Consider the following 9,074-nt stretch of genomic DNA (forward strand, 5'->3'; position numbering starts at 1 on the left):
AGTGTGGTGGGAAGGGAAGAACTTCTCTGGGGACACTGGGGACATTCCTCCTTCTGGCAGCTTTCCAAGTCTTCCTGTGCCTTCTCCAGGTGCCCGCCCTGGTCAGGTACATCCACCAGTGGCTCCTGGCCAATCAGTTTGCTGAGCACAGGCTGAACAGGACCCTGCTGGATCTCACAGAAGCACAGCCTGCTGACGTACTAATGACGCTGCTGCGTGTGGCCCCATCCTGTGACAGGTATGGGGCCCACCTGCCCAGAGAGCTCAGGGCTCCCCAGCCCATCAGCCTGTACAACTTGGCCCAGGTGTCTGACCAACAGAGAGTTCCAGGGCCCTCTGGCTGCTCCCTTTCCCAGCCCTGGCATGTCACCTCCCATGCCTGCTGCCATGCTCCCTCCCTGCCCCTCAGGGGTCTGTCCCCAAAGGGCTGGGCTGCCTGGGTGCTGCCAGTGAGGGACAATGGGCAGAGGCAGAGCTGGCAGCTGGCTCAGATCCCCACTGCTGCCCAGGCCACCGTGCTGTGTCTGAGACCTCCCTGAGACGGAGCTCTAACCCCACAGAGCTGCCATGGCCATGTGGAAGACCATCATGTGCTCGCCCAGGACTGCGGAACCAGTGCTGCTGATCCTCCTGGATGTGCTGGGGAGCTGGCCAGAGCACAGCATGTGCACCTCTGATGGGGACAAAACGGGTGTCTTTGCCCTGGCTGTGAGTTTCTGACACTGGCCTTTGCTGGCCCCAAGGCCACCTCTCCAGCAGCTCTCCATCCTCCTTCCCCCACTGCATCTCCCTGCCTCAGGCGCTGGCCTCAAACCTGGCCCAGGGGCAGCTTCAGGCCTGCCAGGCCCCGTGCTCCGCCTGTGTCTCTCTGGGCCTCTCCCTGCCAAGCTCGGGCCCTGCCACACTGACACCTCAGCACTGAGCACTGTCTCGGGGGGCTTTGTCCTTTCCAGGCAGCTGTGGTGATGTGGAAGATCCTCCAGGTGCCCTGTGTCCCACATATGGTGACGGTGTATTTCCCCCGCCTCTTTGTGCATCTGCTCCTCCAAGTGCTCTTCAGCACTCTGGATATGCCAGAGGAGGTCATTACCTTCTGGAAGGGATGCCAGGAGCAACATGGCCTTGCCACCAGCCCCAGGAGGTGCTCCATCCTACTCCTCCTGTCCCTGCCACATGGCCTGGGAAGGAGCCAGTGCTCCCAGCGTGACCTGGGCTTTGCTCTGCACGCAGGTTTGCAGTGCAGACCCTGAAGTCCCTGCTCTGCCGAACGCAGCACGAGGATGTGGTGGTGGCAATGGAACACAATCGTGGCTGGGACATGCTGCTGTGTGCTGACACCCACCACTGTGCCGTGAGTCTGCTGGCCAGGTGAGACCCCCTTCTCCCCACTGCCTCTGACATTTGTGCTCTGTGCCCAGGGAGCTCCACACAGATCCTGTGGTCATGGGCCAGAGGGTCTTGTCACCGAGGGACGGCCAAGCAGACTGGAAAAGGCTGGGAGAGGAGGGTGCCCACAAGGAGCCGCCTCCCAAGTAGTCCAGGGCCACTTGCACAATGCTGGGGAAAGACCAGACCTGTGTGTGTCAGTCCTGGCGGAGGTTTGTGCTCCTGGCCCACAGTCTTGGTTACTTTTTCTCCTGCCAGGGAGATGTCCTGTGTCTCCATCCCCTTGTGTTCCCGGATCGCTCGCTACCTGCTCCGGCTGCTCAGCACACAGGAGCCACGCTGGGAGCTGCCTGCCCTGGCGTTCCTTGTGGAGGTGAGCCTGATGGCCAGCGCTGCCTTGCTCAGCTGCCTCCCAGCTCTCTGCCCTTTCAGAGCCACAGCTGCCTGGGATGGAGCCCGTGCCCTGTGCTGCTGCCTGGGCCCGGCCCTCTGCGGTTCCGAGCTCCTGCCGGCCGGGTCCGCTGTCACTGCTCTGTGCCTTTCAGGTCCTCGAGTGCCTGGACTTGAGTGAACGCAGTGCTAACAGAGTCCTGCAAATCTTGTCAAGGCAGCTGCAGAGGGAGTGCAGAGAGAGGCGTAGCCTGGCGCTCAGGGCCCTTCTTGATCTCACTGACAAGCCCTCAATGGTGAGAAGGGGGCAGTGGCTGAGGCTGAGCTAGGGAATGCAGTTGCTTGGGCTTGGCTGGGCTTTGGGAGCTGGGGCAGCTGCTCCCAGCTCTCCTGCCTCCTGCTTCAGCTGCCCAAGTGCTTCGGGACAGGCCTTTGGCCTTCAGGCCCTGCAGCAGGAGGATGGCATTTCACAAATTTGTGTTCTGCACAGACCAAAAAAATGTGGAGCCTGACTGAAAGTCTTGTGGAGTTCCTGTGGGACACAGATGGAGAGATAGTTATCATGACAGTCATGCTACTCAGCTTTATCATCTTGGACAATGACATGCTGATGCCCAGCCCCATCACACTGCAGCTGGTTGAGGCGCTCCTGCCACTCTTTGACCACGTAAGGCTCGCTGCCCCCAGCCACGGCCACTGGGTGCTACCCGGACAATTCGTGCCCTGAGGATTTGCAGGCCTGCGTCAAGCTGGGCCCCATGCAGCCGATTCTGAGGTCTTTTTTCCTTCCTTTCAAACAGGACAATAGCCAGGTGCAGGTAATCTCCATACTGCTCTTCCGAACACTGGTGACTCATCCAGCGGAAAAGGCAAAAAAGGCCCTGAAGACACCCCTGCGCCAGAGCCTGCTGCCACTCTTCTTCCACTGCCATGATGAGAATCGTCTTGTGGCACAGGTGAGGACTCGTGGGCTGCTGCTGTCGCCCTGGCAGGGGGCTTGGCTGCCTCCTGCCCTGGTGCCTGCCAGGCTGCAGCCTCCTCCAGGCCTTGGCAAAGGGACACGGGTCCTGCGCCCTGGGCTGTGGGGTCATCTCCTCGTCTCTGCTGCTCTCCAGGCTTCACAGGAAACGCTGCTTTGTGTGGCCAAGTTCCTGAAGAGGAGGGATCTTGAAAGACTGCTGAAGAACAAGAAGCTGTGGAAATTCACCGAGTGCCTGGTAAGGATGGCCTGGAAGTCCCAGCATCAGCCTGGAGAAGGCCCCCGAGGGCGGTGCTGAGAGTGCGGGGCGGGCAGCTGTGCCCCTGCCCGCTGCTGCACGCAGAGGCCACGCGGGCTCCTCTCAAGGCTCCCGTGGGCCCGAGCCAGGTGCCCGTGGAGCCCCGGCCCGGCGGAGCTGCGGGGCGGGCCGGCACCGCGGCTCCCCGGGCAGCAGCCGGCCCTCTGCCCCTCCCCTCGGGAGCCCGGCGCCAGCGGCTGCTGGCCGCGCCTCGGGGCTGTGCGGGCAGGGGAGGCCGGGGCTGGGCGCAGGCAGCGCCCGGCCGAGGGGCTGAGCCCGCGCCAACCCTTCCTTCCCTCCCGCCGCTCTCTCCAGCTGGCAGAGGACAGGAGCGGAGCGGCCGAGCACCTGCGCCAGGCCCTGCCATACCTGCAGAGCCCACAGGAGCCCCTGCGAGAGGCGGCCATCAGGTTCATGGGTGAGCCACGAGCCCGGGCTCCCTCCCCGGCCCGCCGCAGCTCGGCCCCAGCCCCGCCTGCTGCCCCGGCAGTGCCGGCCGGGCCCGGCGCCGTGGAGCCCCGGCTGGCCTCGGCGCTGCTGCCGCCCTCTGGCAGCCGTGCCCTTGGGCGGCAGCGTGCGGCCAGGGCCCGGGCTGAGCCCTGCCGGGCCAGCAGGCCGTGTGGCCACAGCGCCGGCAGCGCCGCCGGCAGGGAGCTGTGCCGCTGGGGCCGTGACAGGCTCTGTGTTCACAGGGATGGCTGGGCAGTACCTGAGGGGGAAGAAGGAAGAGCTCCAGCTCATCTGCAGTGGTGAGTGAGGGCAGGGGGCTGGCAGTGGGGGCTGGTGGGGGCAGCTGCAAGCCCTGCCCCGGCTGCAGAGGGCTCTGCTCCCTGTGCGGACGAGGGGCAGCGTGGGCAGAGCACACTGAGATTTCAGGACCACGTGGAGGATTCATGGCCAGCAGCTTCAGGCTGGTCCCGTTGTTCCCTGCTTCCTCCTGGCTATGCCTAGAGCCGGCTGGGACGGCCCTGGCAGGGGGCTCTCCTCGCGTCCCCAAAGATTTGGGATCTGACCATGGCTCTGTTCCTCTCTCTTTCAGCCCTTGAACACCTGACAGAGGACATCAGCAGTGCTGTGTCAGACATGGCACTTCAAACATTGTATGTCCTCCGGGCACTATATAGTGAGCAATATTCCATCTTCCAGAGGCTGCAAGATCAATTCTGCAGGGCATGGAGGACACGGCCTCGTCTGTCGGGGCTCGGCTGGCTGCGCTGCTGGAGCTCTGCAGAGAGCTGAGCCCACAGGCTGTGTCTGCTGGAGCAACCTGAGCCAGCGGGAATTTTCTGTTTCTTTAAAATTGTTCTTTTATTCTTTTTGTTTTTTTTCTTTAGTCTATGAATAAAGAATGTGTTATAATACACAGACTCCCAGGAGTTTTCTTTTGCTGGCAAGGGTTAGCAGGGCATAGGGGAAGAGGGGGAAAAGGGTGCCTGGGCTCAGCCAACTGCCCAGACGCGCAGTGTAGCAGGGAAAATGGTCAGAAGGCCCTTGGCCTTTGGTGGTTCTTCTGAAGCCTTTGTGCAGGTGACAGAGCGGCTGGGCAGGGGCCGGAGCTGCGGGGATCCCTGCGAGAGCGGTGCCTGGAGATGGCCACAAGCCCTGTGCCAGCCAGGAAGGGCCATCTGTGTCCTCCTGCCCGTGTGCTGCTGGCTGGATTGCTGAGGGCTCTGAGGTGCCTCTGGCTGGGGCTCCTCTGGAGCTGCTGTGGGGCTGTGGTGCTGCTGCCGGGCAGGTTGGCTGGGATGGGGGAGACCCTGAGGGGACAGAGCCACGAAGGGATGAGGGGCTGGAGAAGCCCTGACAGGACACGGCAGTGGGAAGGCACGAGGGGGGATGTGTGAGGGAGTGGGTGGCTGTAACATTGGCGGGGGGAGGGAATGGGCTGGAGACAAAGAGACCACTCACCCCAATGTCCATGTGGCAAACAGAGAATGTTTATTCTCAAGCCCTTCCTTCTAAAGGGCCTTTGAAAAACCCAGTCTGGATAATTTCATTACTCTGATCTCTATGCCCTGTCAGATTCTGGCCAGTGAAATGCTGCAGCCTTGGCAGAGATGTGACTGGGTGAGGCCCCTCTCAGTCAAAGCAGGGGCTGGTGCATTCACACAGTACCAGCCAGCCTGCACTGTGACACACGGCAACAGAGTGCAAGGCACCGCTCCGGGTGCTCCCCAGGAACCTCAGCTCTGGGAGCACTGTCTGCCCCAAGCTCCAGGGGCTGCAATGGGAGCCCAGCTGGGCTCTGCCCTGGGGCCATCCTGCAGGGACAGCTGGAAACAGGGAGCATTCCCTTGCCACAAAGAGCCAAGCCAGGCCTGCAGGGCAGCTGCTCCAGCCTGGACTGCACTGTTGGTGCTCTGCTCTGGGCTGGGGCTCCCCGCACAGGGCACTGGACTGGTGTGCCAGAGGAGACAGAGAAGCTTCAGCTTCAGCCAAACTGAGGGGGGTGCGTGGGCTGGGAAGAGTGGGCTGGGGAGGCTCAAGGGGATTCACAGAGCTCATCCTGCTGAAAGGATGAGGAAAAGGGAATAGGAACTAAGCAGTGAGCAGAGCTGAGGGCTGGAGAGTGGCTCTGAATGACACTAAAATCCCACTGGACCTCTGAGACATTGCTGCTCCTCAGCCAGTCCCAGGATGAATTCCTAAGTCTGGGGCTCCCTCTTCCTTGTGGTGAGGGGGCACCAAGGAAGGCAACAGTGTGATAGAGACTGCGATGGGCTGGGAGCTCACTGTGGGAAGAGAGCAGTTGGGAAGTAAAAGGCAGGCAGTGGAGAGAACTGTTCAGAGAAGGGCTGAGCTTCAGCTAGAGCAGGCTGCGAAAAGTAATTTGGGGTCACCCCAGATTGATTTCATTTCAGAAGTTATTGAACAAGTTTTTTTTTTTTGGGGGGGGTGTCATGTTTTCCCTTGGAGGTGTACACTCTGCAAACTTGAGCTGTGTTGCCGAAATGCTCAAGCAAGTCTGTGCTACAGGTCACACCATTTCTTCTTTGGCTGATTCCAGCCCAGTGCTGAGCTCCAGCAGAGCCCAGAGCAGCCTCAGCACCCACAGAGCCCAGCTGCAAGGAGAGACACCAGAAACTGCCTGTCAGCTGAGGGCTCCTGTCCCCTTGTGCCAAAGCTTGCAGTGCCCAGGCCATGCTGGCTGTGCCCAGAGCTGTGCCCAGAGCTGCCCATCCCTGCTGCCTTTGGGAGCAGAGCAGGAGGACAGGACATGTGCCCAGCCTGCAGCCAGCTACGGCACATCCAGCCCTCAGCAGCTGCCCAGAGCCAAAAAGCAGCTGGGCAGCCAACTGAAGAATTCATTGCATCTGCCCCAGCAAAGGGGGAACCCTTTGTGCCTGGCCAGGCCATGCCATGCTCAGATCTGGGAGCATCCCCATGGCTGTGGACTCACCTGCAATTTGGGCATGGAGCCTGGCTTTGAAGAAGGTGCCAGAATCAAAGTCCATCATCTTCAGCTGGCCAGGCTGAGGAAGAGATTGTCATCCTTGAGGTTTTCCTTGGTGTCTCCAGCAGCAGCCCCACCAAGTATAGCTTCTCCAGGGGCTCCTTCTCTTTCCCTGGGGCCAGACCAGGCTGTCAGGGCTCTGCCCAGGGCCCCAGCCATCCATGAACCAGACAAACACAACCAGCGGGGATGGTGGCCACCAGTGCTTGCCACACCAGGTCTCCAGCTCAGCTCCAGCCCAAGAGCTGCGTATTCCCTTCTGCTGACCCCTGCTCAGAGCTACAGGCAGGACAAAACCAGTCTGGTATGCTTTGCCACTGATTGCCAAGAGATGTGTGGAGCTGTTACCTGCCAGGCCCCTGGATCCAACTGTGCACATGGATCTCTCCCATCTTCTAGGGCAGAGGAACACCCTGCACCCAAGGATGACAGAAAAGCTCTTCTAAGGATGGCCTGTCCAAGGGTTGCATGGACAAACACCCCTTAATGATGTCCTGGCACTCTGGGGAGAGAAACCAGAAATCACCAGTCAGCCCAGCGTCTGATGGCCAATGCTGCGAGCGCTGCCCGTCTGGCTGTGGCCAGCAGCTCGGGTCCAAACACAAGCAGGTGCCTTCTGGGCAAGGGAATGGACTGGCATGGGCAGCGATTTTCCCTGGTGAACCTGGGAGGAAGCTGGGCAAGTGCAGAAGATTGGGATAACTCCGGCATGAGAGAACTTGAGGTGTGTCCCTGATGATGCTGCCAGCACTGAGAAGGAACGGCCAAGGCAAGCGCTGGGAGCAGACACATCCTGCCGCTTTCTGCTCTTCGACGGACACGGAACTCACTTGTTCCCCCAGCTCCAGAAGACTTGATGCAGAAACAAAAACGTTCCTGCAGGACCACCAAAGGCCAAGGGGCTTTTGGCCACTTTCCCTTCCACACCACTTCTGGGCAACTTGCTCAGAGGAAGAACTCTTTCTTCCCCTCTTCCCTATTGGCCTGAAGACACTCTGCACCAAGAGAAAGCTCCCGGACATTGGCGTATGACAACAGCAATTTAATGTTCCTATAGAGGGTGGGAAAGGAAGTGCTTGCAGAGGAGAGGTGTTCCCTGCAGGTTCAGGTGGCCCCAGCAGACGCAGCCTCCCAGATCACTTCTCCACGGCGCCACAGCAGGACACTCAGCCACGGTGAAACAGGAAAGGCCGCGACTTCCAGAGCTGGCGGAGTTGGTCTCGCATCTTCTGGAGTCGGGAGGAGGGAATGCTCTGTACAGCTAAATTGATGTACAGAGTTTGAAGTGCCAGGCATGAGACGGTAGGGCTGGTGTCATCCGTCATGTCCTGAAGGGCTGCAAGAGAGAGAAACAGAGCCACAGTCAGAGGGTGGATCTGCGGGGACCTGGGCAGAGCCTCCTGCCACGTCCATCCCACACAGCTCCTGCCAGGGCCTGGAAGAAGCAGGACAGAAGAAGGACGAGCTGGCAGCTGCTGGCCAGGAATGTCCCCCAGGCCCCTGAAGAGTGTCTGTGTTGTGGCCATGCTGCCCTTGGTGCGCGCAGGTAGCGGAGCCGCCCACGGGCAGGCCAGGGAATGCAGCTGCCGATGGCAGCCCCCGCTGAGAGCCTGCAGGCCTCACTCACCCATGCAGATGATCCGGAACTCTGGCTGCTGCCCTGTCAGGTAGCGCCCGGCGATCCCTTGGGAACACAGAGCGAGTCCTGCCTTCAGAGCCACAGCTGCCGCACACGGGTGCTGCCAGCCCTGAGGCCACACGCCCTGCTGGCCTGGCAGGGCTCAGCCCGGGCCCCTGGCACAGGCTGCCGCCCCAGGTCATGGCTGCCAGAGGGTGGCAGCGGTGCCGAGGCCAGCCAGGGCTGCAGATGCCTGCGCCCAGGCTCCTGTTGCCGGTGCAGAAGGCGGTGCTGGGGCCGAGCTGCGGCGGGCTGGGGCGGGGAGGGGAGGGAGCAGTGCTTGGGGCTCACCGATGAACCTGACGGCCGCCTCTCGCAGGGGCTCCTGTGGGCTCCGCAGGTATGGCAGGGCCTGACGCAGGCGCTCGGCCGCACGGCTCCTATCCTCTCCCAGCTGCAGAGAGTGGCAGGGCACGGAGAGAAAGGGTTGATGAGAGCCCTGCCCCAGGGCCGGGCGCTCCCTACACCCTGCACTGCTCCCCCTGCCCACACAGCCCTGAGGCCTGGCCAACAGCCGCAGGCGCCAGGCTCGGGATGGGGCAGAGGACCCAGTGAGCCATGGTGCCGCCCCGCAGCAGAGCCCAGCTGGCTTGGGGCTCCATTGGCATGAGGCTCGGTCAGAGGAGCCTGGAGAAAAGCCCGCACGGCCCAGGAAAGGGAGTGGTGTGTGGGGCGCAGGCCGCTGCCCCTGCATGGGGCACTGGGCAGGGGCCACAGCTGCCAGCCCCACAGACTGGGTGCCATGGGCAGGCGGCTTCTCCAGGGATTGGGCTGGGGATTCCAGGCCGTCCTTACCAAGCACTCGGCCAACCTCCACATCTGATCCGTCTTCAGCAGCTGCTTGAGATCCTTCCTCTTCAGGAACCTTACTGCAGAAAGCAGCGTTTCC

The 9,074-nt window shown here is 61.5% G+C and overlaps 1 long non-coding RNA gene across 2 annotated transcripts; it reads right to left on the reverse strand.

Moving 5' to 3' along the window:
- Window positions 1–7,534: 7,534 nt before the first annotated feature.
- On the reverse strand, window positions 7,535–8,537 carry LOC132334890 (uncharacterized). 2 transcript variants are annotated; one of them, XR_009488535.1, is made up of 3 exons: window positions 8,477–8,537; window positions 8,135–8,191; window positions 7,535–7,843 (listed from the first exon to the last, which is right to left on the reverse strand). It is a non-coding gene; the product is annotated as an uncharacterized LOC132334890 (long non-coding RNA). The 2 variants fall into 2 exon arrangements; XR_009488536.1 differs by lacking the exon at window positions 8,477–8,537 and having other exon boundaries at window positions 8,135–8,260.
- Window positions 8,538–9,074: the final 537 nt, after the last annotated feature.

This window comes from Haemorhous mexicanus, chromosome 16 (assembly GCF_027477595.1).
Source record: "Haemorhous mexicanus isolate bHaeMex1 chromosome 16, bHaeMex1.pri, whole genome shotgun sequence".
NCBI classification, from domain to species: domain Eukaryota; kingdom Metazoa; phylum Chordata; class Aves; order Passeriformes; family Fringillidae; genus Haemorhous; species Haemorhous mexicanus.